General features: G+C 50.5%; 1 protein-coding gene across 2 annotated transcripts in view; it reads left to right on the top strand.

Moving 5' to 3' along the window:
• The window catches only part of LOC126569205 (connectin-like), a 93,755-nt gene that overhangs the window by 60,795 nt on the left and 25,460 nt on the right, over positions 1-7,500 (top strand). The window contains exon 1 of one of the 2 annotated variants that reach the window (XM_050226146.1): positions 3,026-3,737. The exons of the other annotated variant lie outside the window; for it this stretch is intronic. The gene's annotated coding sequence lies outside the window, so the exon portion shown is untranslated. Of the gene's footprint in view, positions 1-3,025; positions 3,738-7,500 lie in introns of those variants that run through there. 2 annotated transcript variants of the gene reach the window in all.

Genomic DNA, 7,500 nt, shown 5'->3' with positions numbered 1-7,500 from the left:
TCTTCTTCTTCTGATCATAAAACCACAATCTAAGAACGATGCTCCCGAGATTCCGAGCTTGTTAGAAATTATTAGTTTTCCCCTTCCTCTCAGCGTCTCTTCTTCTGTTCGCTGTTCCAAACCACCAAACGTTGGCTTCGATAGTCTGCTGGTAATGCTTAAACGCTTAAACGGTCCCAGCCCAGAACCCTCCAGCGACCACCAACGACAACGGCAATGCTCCGGTTTTTGGAGACAGAACGATTTTTGAAGTGGATACTGCTCCCCTTGTAGACCCGGGAGCACAAACCTTGGAAGTGGGAAGGAATTAAATTTCCACGGCAACGGAATTGATCGTCGTACGAATTCTCGATTGCTGCAGCAGCAGCAGCAGCAGCAAGAGCATCGGCGAGTAGACGATGTCACACAGGTACCTACGAAGATGGCAGGTTTTAAATTGAAACAGTTTTTCTGTGGGAAAAAGCAGCAAACGACGGGCTGGACCGCCGACTGGGCGTCGGAAAAGTGAAGGTAGAAACGGTCCTGAAACTCGAAAGGCAAGAGCCACAGAAACAGACACCGAAACCGGTATCTCCGTATGTGTCAGATTCTTCATTAGATCGCAATGAAGCGAAGAGTATTATTAATTATCTACTTGTGCTTTTGTGGCGCACGGTTTCCTCTGGTCCGGGCGACTAGTACCAGAACCGAAGAGTCGAGAGTGGCAGGGCTTTCGGGGATGAAAATTGGAAGTCGCTGCTGGTTTTGTGTGAACTGTGAGCTGATTAAATTATTTCATTTCGAAGGCAAAGCTGCAACGCTCCCTCTGGGACGGTGATTGGAAGAGGAGGCACCCTCAAGGGCATGTCTTTTCAATTCTGCTTCCCCGAGCGAAGCATTGCGACTGACATTGGACATTGCATCGGTAGAAATGCTGCCTTTAAAAACCGTTGGTAGACTTTGAACTGCAAGGAATTACGAAAGACAGTTGCCAGTTCTCGGTGGATGTGCGCGAGATGAGATGAAAAATTCAACCATCGACTGTGGCAATCCTGTGCCAGCCTTTTACCTGCCCTATCCAAAGAAGGACACAGGAAAAGGGGACCACGGGACGCCATCGCCATCGGACCTACGCTCGCGCGCGTAAAGTGTAGTTTTGAACGTCTAAATGGTTACGTGCTAGTTGGTGTGAGTCGTTCCAGGCCTGACTTGGCAAACAAACCACAATACACACAAACAGGCGTACAAACTCCTGGCGAGTCCAGGCCGGGTTTTCATCTCCTTGATCTGGTTGATCTGTTTTTGCCTCAACGAAGCAGCCTCACCAGAGGAAGCTGCTCACTTGCACGAGCCTATCGAGCCGTCCACCAGGCAGGTGCTGGATATGCTGGTGTGTATGCTGACTGCTGACCTAGACACCGGGTTGTGGTTGAGACAAGCAGCAGCACCAACAACCAACGCCGACAGACAGCATGAGCATTACCTGACATCCCAGCTTTATTTCAGGTGTTCCAGGAATCACAAACATCGACGCAAAGATAAGGGGTATCCGTCGCTCAACACACAAAGCGAACTTTTCATGACTGTTTCTGTGCGTACCCTGTGTACGAGTGCTGGTGGCGTGCGGTGACGGTTTGTTCTCTGGATTCGGGACCTCGTTCTTTCGCGCTAATTTCGGAATGTTCTGTGTGTCGGTGGTACTCAGGACCTACAGCAATAGCCACGGAGCAGAAGAGCATCGTAATGAACGCAGGAAGGACAAACGGCAGCACACAAATACATAGACACACAGAGAACATACCTTGGCACCGTTTAAGGCCAGGAAAGTTAACGTCTCGCCCAGACGTACAATAGACGACCGCCCTCGCGATGATGTTATCGAGCCTTTTTTTTTTTTTGCTTTTTCTTCGCAGCAACGAAATGAGCAGTTCTCGAGCCACGTGGCCAACTTCAACTTTTGCTCCGCTCTTTTTTTTTTTATCAACTGCAAATGACGCTGCTGGACCGGGGGTTCTCATGTTCCGTAATAATTCTGCTCGAAATGATAGTCAAATCAAATCAAATTATGTTCGCACGAGTGACACCGAGCGAGGGGTGGAGTTTGCCATTTTGCTCACCAGAACCCAGCACCAGCACCACCATCAGGCAGGTTATTTTTGGAAGCCGTTTCCGTTCCTTTTAGAAAAATGAAGTTACAATGGCAAATTACGTCTTTTAAAAATACTTCAATGAACTTGGAACTCGGTTGGTTGGAAGGTGCAAAAATGGTGGCCATCAGTAGGATCTTACCTGGAGCAGCCATAAATAGATCCTGGTGTCTAAGGTCCAAGCAAGAAAACACAAATTCTTCTCCTGCGTTGTAATGCGCTTTATTCATCTTTCGTGGTCGGGGTCGGGACGTAGAGGTAAAAGGAACGCGAGACGAGAGGCCCCGTAGGATGAAGACCAAACAACAAACCCATCGTTGGTCGATTGCATCCAGCATAAAAGTGCGAACCATTTAAGCACCTTCCAGGGGCCACGTTACCGCGGCGCGTTGGGATCAGGTAGGCCATGAGTTTGAATTCCAACACGAGACAACACCAGACAGCACCGATCACCTGAAGGATATAAAGGCCATGAAATCAAGAAGGAGCGGGAAAATGAATGAAAGCAACCCCTGGGGGTAGGAAGGATGCGAGGCGAGGTCCTAGGCGGTCCACATAATTGAGAGAATATGCTGCAGCCTGCTGCCTAGAGCATAGAACAGCGCACAGAGAGAGAGAGAGAGAGAGAGAGAGAGCGAGTGAGCGAACGCAGGAAACTATGCTCTTTCAGTACGAGAATGAAATCGAAAACCCAAACATTGCGCACCGACCGCATGGGAGCGAGCGAAATGACACGAGGCAATCGGGAGCGGTTGGTGTGAGCGAGACGGAATGACCGGTGGTGGTGTTTTCACTCTCTCGCGCGAGAAAATGTCTCCGACTAGCCAGCAGCATCGCAGCATGCCTCTGGTCGGTCCTCTCGCGCGAACCACGCGGAAGTCTCGAAGAAGCAACCGACGAGGAAGGATTGATTGTGCGTTACGTGTGCGTGGTGAACGACGGCGGTTAGTTTCGTGAGTTTTTTTTACGCCGTGCCGCGACCATATTTCCATTGTGATCGCGAAGCGAACTTGCTGGAGTAGTAGAGTCCTTACCAGAAGCGAAGGCTGGAGAACGAATTGTTGGCGCTCTGTAGAGTGTACTGGAGAAAGAGGAGCAGAAGGAGCCGTGAAGTGGAAGTTCTGGAAGGTTGGCGACCCTGTTTCGAAGGAGCAGCGTTGTGCGCGTTGAAACAATCATTCGGTTGCGTGTTTTACAAGTCCTGTGGCTACTCGATTACTCCTTGGAACAACTGGCTCCTGGGGTGTGATAGGCGTTCTCGACGAGCGAAGGAAGTGGACGTAGTAACAGGCGGTTCTTCGAGTGTATTGTGAGTGCTTTTCAGCTTGAAAATCGTTTTCCAAACTGTGGGGCAGTGTGGTTTGCGTATTGGGGATCAAACGGTACGTCGAGACGCGCGGTCATCGTGCGTCGCAAGTGTCGACCCAAATCACGCAAGTGAGGAAGCTCGTTCGTCCGTCCTGGTGACCGTAGTATCCCTGAAACCGGCTATAGCTGGAGGATAATTGAAGGATTAGAAAAATCGATTACGACCAGGCGCGCACGTAACGGATTCCGCTCGATTCGCTCCTCCTTTTCGATTCTAGCTATCAGTTTGTAGCAAAAGAAAAGGTAAACACTAAGCTTAAAATCATCTTTTCAGCTTTAAATCCTTTAAACCGGGCAGGAATGGCAGTGGTGGCTTTGATACTGGGATTTAACTGGAGATTTTTAGTTCATTCTTGGCGTTTCTAGGAACAGCTTCCTTAGCGAAGCCTCCTTGATTTGAGTCGACATTCGTTATTCGATTAAAGGAATCGCGAGCAAGCACGCTCGGACCAAGAGGAATAGTTGGCCATGGAGTTGGCATACACAGCGGGCATGCAAAAAAAACCAATCGCAAAAATCACATTTATGTCAACCGCGGATTATCGGCCGATTACCACCGGTGACTGATCAGCAAAGCTTATCGGCATGAGTGACACGCGAACGCCCGCGTAGCTGTACCTGGAATTTCAAAATTCAATTTTCACATTAGAGAAAGCGTCATCACCCCCACATTTTTGCTGATGGGTTGTCTATCGGTGAAAAAAAAAACATACAAAATGGAACAGAGCTAATTAAATTTAATATTAAATTTAACCCTTGTCCGCTTACTGCTGGCATTGGTGCTGGTGGCCCTATCGTAATCTCGTTTGGTCGCGCGTATTTTCCGCGCGTCAACTTTAATCAGAATCCGGCCGGACCACCACCCACCATTTTATGCTGCTGCTCATTAAAGTAATCGCAATCCATAAATTGCGAAAACTTTTTCCCACTAGATATGCCACTCCATCCCCTCCGGCTTCCCTTTAGAAATGCGATAAAAGTTCGCCACCTCTAGTGCTCGTCGCGGTCCCTCTTTCTCTCTCTTGCTGTGTGATTGGACGTTGCGCAGTCCGCCGCGGTAAGATCGCGGCCGCAGCTAGCTTCTCTGCATTCTTCTTCATGGTGGAACAGGGCGATGCAATCTCGCGAACCTCCCCGATCAAACATTGTGCCATAAATACCAGCCAGCCAGCCTTCCCTGGTGGCCGCCAGTTATGCTGCACTTTCTTTCTTTTTTTCCATGCGCTCCGTACGTACTGGCGCTTCCCTCGAGGGCCATGCCGGTCGGGTCATTGCAATAAAATTATGTTCTGCTCAATTCCCATTTCCATGTGCGATGCAGCAGCATCTGGTGCCGCTGCTGCAACAGCTTATCGCCTCATGGCCGAGCGCACGTGCCCTCGGCCAGAGTGTGTGGTGTGGTGGAGCACCCGGACTGCTGCATCACTGGAGTTTAGTAGTCGAGTTCTGGTGTCCGTGTCCATGTGTGTGCGAGCGCAGTTGATGCAGTAATAATGAATAATTTAGTCGACTGGGAGAGATGCAGTGGCGAGTTACAGGCCCGGGGGGTAATTATCATGCTGCATCATCACTTTCACAGTCACACATACTCGCACACAAAAGAAAGAGCGGCAAGATGATGCGAAGACAGTTGGTGCAAGATCGCGAGGAACTGATAAGCATCTTGGTCGTCTGGGTTGGTTTTTCCTTCGTTCTATCTTTAGAACATTGTATGCGTGTGCGTATGCGAAACAAATGTCTTGCAACTGGCGGTAATCCATCATAATGTTCCCTTTTGCGGCATGAATTTTCCGAGGAAAACACTCGGAAATGTCGAGCTGTTTGGCGGATAATTGTTGATCTATGGTGAAGGCGACAAAGCGGTAAAAGAGAGAGCGAATCGGAACACGCACGCACACATAAGCGTGATGGCACTTTTGTGAATTTCCCTCGGGAATACAACAAACGCGGCTCGTACCAAAGAGTGCCAGAAAATGAAATAACTCCCTGTTCACTCCAACACAAACAGCTACATTCTATCACAACACCTAGCTCACTGGTTTGCTCCATTCGCGGATTCAAAGTTGCGCGCAACCAAATGGCCATTTGATTTTCGAATGCTCCCCCTCGCCCCTTTCCATTCGCTGGTGAGGAAAATCGGCTGGAAAACCCATTTGCAGCATGACCACATTCAATTCGCACAACTCGCCAGCGGCCACCAGGGCTTGGTTTCACTAAACAGAAGCTTCGAATCGAAATCGTGTCTCCCTCGGACACCACAGACACACACTCCCACCGCTGGGTTGGCTCTTTAATGTGTGGCTTTTCCGGCATCGTTCCGGCATCATTGCTGCTGCCTTGGCACCGTTCGGGACCAAAACACTGTTCGTCAGTCAGTCCGTGGCGTGCAGCGCAACCAACGCAAACCCACATTGACCGTTCAAATATTTGTATCAACGGGTGGGTGGGTGGGTGGGCGGTTCGGATAATGGAGCCGCTCCCACCCTCACTGGTGGTCACGATCACCGGGAAGCAGAAGGATGAACCAAGCCGGTCTCGCTCCCGCCGCTGGCAACATCCATTTCAATCCAGCTCCCTTTCAGTTGAGCTCCCCGGGTTCCCCAGCACCCCCTCCTGGGTGTCCATTTATAAATGGCTATGTTTTTCCAGTAACATAAATAGTGAAAATAACAATAATAAACACATGCCGGCACGCACGCACGCACGCCTGATCACGTGAGCGCCAATGCCTATTCCCCTTCCACGCACGTTTTATGCTGCTGAAGAAGAGCATAAAGGCACGGGGCGACAGGGCGGTGGGCTGGAGTGCCCCAGCCCTGGCCAGATTATAAAATGCTACATTTTCCACACAACATTTAACCGCGCACTGGCTGATCGACTCTATGTTGTGTGCTGCTATGCTGTGGCCTGTCTGTGGTCCCGCCCAGGCCCAGCACCAGAAAACCGCCATTGCGTGTGTTGGCTGGCCAACCCCGGAGCCAAATCAATTCCTTCCAAAACACCAACAGCGGTAGGGGCAAAAGTGAGCCCTTTACTGGACTGCTGCCTCGGTTTGTGAATTTGAAAATTTCCCGCGAATATGCGAGCACCCCAAAAGGGGGGCCAAAGAAGGGACTGCCATTCCCCGAAATGTTGAAAGTCGTTTTCCACGTTTTCCCGGGGGGCAGTGATCGCTGTCGTTGCAGCGAGCGCTGTGATGCACCAGCTCGTATGCACCAGATGCCGGTTTTGTTTATGCTTCACTGCGCTGCGTTGCGTTGCGTTTGATGCCGTTTGACGTGTTGAGCTGCATTCGGTGCTGCAGCAACAGCTCCAACAACACCAGCGCAAGTCAAGTCGATCCGGCAGGCTCTGTGGTGTTCTTGTGAAGAAGGAAAAAATAATCGGGAAAACCCTCCCCCAGACAATTGACGAGGAAAGCTGAATGAAGAAATAAACAAATTTTCGGGATGTGTGACGCCGATTGCCGGCGAGCAACGTCATCCTGGGCATCATTGGAAGGGAAAAACTCCCTTCGTTAACGCTGTACCCAGGTGCTAGGCCACGGCCACAACGAGGCAATGTCCAATTTCCCGAAAACCGAGACCAGAAATCGCACATTTCGGGGACATTTCCTCAAATCCTGCAACGCCGACCACGTGAAGCCAATTGCGAACAACGATCGTTCCGTGGCCAATCCCGGGGGGTTGTTAATGGCGTCAATTTTCACCATCCTGCGAGCACGCGGAAATGCCGGCAGTCCCGGTTGGAAACAGTGGCATAAAGGCTTTGTGCTTTCAACGATCCCTTTTTCCCTCAACTCCACCACACCGTCAGGACAACGACCAATGGCTTTGGTGAATATTCGCGGGGAAAAACAATGCCGGAACCTCCACCCCCCTTCCCCACCGGTCGACAATGACCGGAACCGAGGCGGTGCAGACGCGGGGGTGACTGGCGCGAACCGGAAGCCCACAATAAATCCGCCGATTAATCGAGCGCATATTTTACGCGTCGTCAACTCCCT

The sequence above is a fragment of the Anopheles aquasalis genome, chromosome 2, assembly GCF_943734665.1.
Source record: "Anopheles aquasalis chromosome 2, idAnoAquaMG_Q_19, whole genome shotgun sequence".
Taxonomy (NCBI): Eukaryota; Metazoa; Arthropoda; class Insecta; order Diptera; family Culicidae; genus Anopheles; species Anopheles aquasalis.
This window is presented reverse-complemented; position numbering and strand designations above follow the sequence as displayed.